Raw genomic sequence first — 2,500 nt, forward strand, 5'->3', positions numbered from 1 at the left:
ATTCCGTGAAAGCGAATCAAATTGCTGAGCCATCATACTTTATACGTCTCAAATATTGATCGAGCAAATTTTATAGTGTGGCACTAAGGTACAGAATCTTACTCTAAAGGCATTTAAATGTAATTCATAGACCTGAAAGGGACTCATTTGCAGTGTTGATGACTCTTATCGGTTTATTTATACCAACGTCATGCTAACAAAACAGTATTTGATGAGAAGGTTATTTTAGGTTTACAAATTAAGAGGGTGTTTGTTTGTTTGTTAAGATTTACAGTATATGCCATTCAACACAAAGACCATAACAAAGGAGAAAATTATACCAAAGGATAAAGGATAAATATATAGCTTAAAGGATCCAAAGAAAATAAACACGAATGAGAAGATAGTTTCATTCAGCCACATTCTTGTCAACAGAATTGCATGTATATACCTGGAAATTGGTGATAGAACGCAAAACAAGCGTTATTTGTCGTTAGCGTAGAATATACCATTACCAGTCAATAATACCTGTGTGAAGTACACATACATACCAAGTAAACGAGAGAACCGTTGAAGAGTTTATGAAGCAAAAGCACGAGTTAGATTATGCATGATGTAAGGACATAACAACGCAAGTCTCGAATAGATAAAAGAAATTGTGAATTGGAAACCGCTGTCCATCAGTTTCATTTGCCGACACCTGATAGCATGGTGAGAAAGTCCATGCGATTTTTATTGCCTACATTAGGCTTTGACGTCCCGGCATTCAGCTCAGCCTCTTCGCATTTGTTCGTTTGCATTTTGTTTATTTGTAGATGCATCATTTGTGCACATCTCTCTAATTCTTAAACGACAGTCAATGCCCCCTTTTTTTCGAGAAAAGGGTGAAAATTACATGTCTATTGTATCGTTTCTGATAAATGATTTCTCCGAAAGTCGAAAGAGCATTTATCTCACGCTCCCAGATTAATACTTCGGGTCAGACAGTTCAGCGTCGGCCTTGCTCTGTGGGTCTCTTGGCTGCTTGCTATTGAAAAATTACGTTATTAGGGTCAAGCGTCTATGTTTCAGGGCCTGTTCTTGAATGCGAGTCTGTGTTTAGTGTTTACTTATGTGATCATTAGCGCTGTGAGTCCACACAGGTTGTGAGAATTATGTTCTGGTGATACTTCTAACGTCGGGTGTACTGCTCTTGTTGTGGCTGTTGTTTTTTCTTTTTCTCTTTTCATTTTTTAAAATTTGTTTGATAGAACAAAGGTGGGCATCTGTTTGGGCAATGGCTACAGCAAATATTCCAACTGAATTCGAAGATCACTATACATATACGAAAGTGAAAACCGCACGTACTAGGAGTAATACGAAACCTATTTATGAAATATTCAGGACTTGCAGAACGGTACGTGTTCATCCTTGCCCTCAGACACCCCCTCCCTATCCCGGCGCGGGCACCAGCTGCGGAACCACTCCGCGTAGCCCGCTGATCTACACCAGATGTCCCAGGGTCAGACACCTCAGCACTGCCACGGCGGCACGGAGCGCCAACCTCTGCTCCATCCCCTTTTATGAGATTCGATCCCCTAGTGTAAGTGGGATCCCGAGATTTGATTCTGTGGCATGCGATTATATTATGGATTTACGTGGCTCTTAAAGGCGAGCTTTGATTTCCTTTTATTGGTGTATACTTTTAGTGACTGCATTCATAGAATGCAAATTACATATTTACTTAGGTTCATACCCATTTCGGGTAAATATTCACATGAGATGTAGTTTATAGTAATATATTGATAATAAATGGATGGATGAATGGATAAAGACGTACACACACACATATACGCAGAGAGAGAGAGAGAGAGAGAGAGAGAGAGAGAGAGAGAGAGAGAGAGAGAGAGAGAGAGAGAGAGAGAGAGAGAGAGAGAGAGAGAGAGAGACAGACAGACAGAGACGCAGACAGGCAAACATACAGAGACAGACAGATAGAGACGCAGACAGGCAAACTGACAGAGACAGACAGACGAGAGAAAGGAATGAATCCAGACGTATTAGGCGGGATACACCCATTCTGAACGCATCCAGCCCTCCTCCGATAAAGGCGCCGCTGCAGCCAGGACCTCAGCGTTACAGTAAAGACGAACTGTATCACTGATCTTTCGTCATCGCCGTCCTGTGTAACTCATCAAGCAGGTCGTCTCAGCCCTTTTGACGGCCGCCGCAAGAAACGGAAGCTGCCAACAGTACCAGACAACGTTACCTCCAAACGGAATCCGATCTCGCATTATCGTGTCGGCAGTCTTTACAGGCCGGTGCTCTTCTATGACTGCAATTTGGGAGCAGCGGAGTCATTAGCGATTTGAATGGATGAGTAAACAGTCGCTGGAATAAGTGTTTGGGCGGGAGGAGGCTCTCGTTTCTCGAAACAATTGGCTTGTTGGTAACTCGTGTGCCGCCTGCAGGTGTGAGCGGCCGCGGATGTCAGCTGCAGTAACATGAATATCCATAAGAATTTTAATATAAAGGATATGTT

The sequence above is a fragment of the Penaeus vannamei genome, chromosome 30 (assembly GCF_042767895.1).
Source record: "Penaeus vannamei isolate JL-2024 chromosome 30, ASM4276789v1, whole genome shotgun sequence".
In the NCBI taxonomy this organism is placed as follows: Eukaryota; Metazoa; Arthropoda; class Malacostraca; order Decapoda; family Penaeidae; genus Penaeus; species Penaeus vannamei.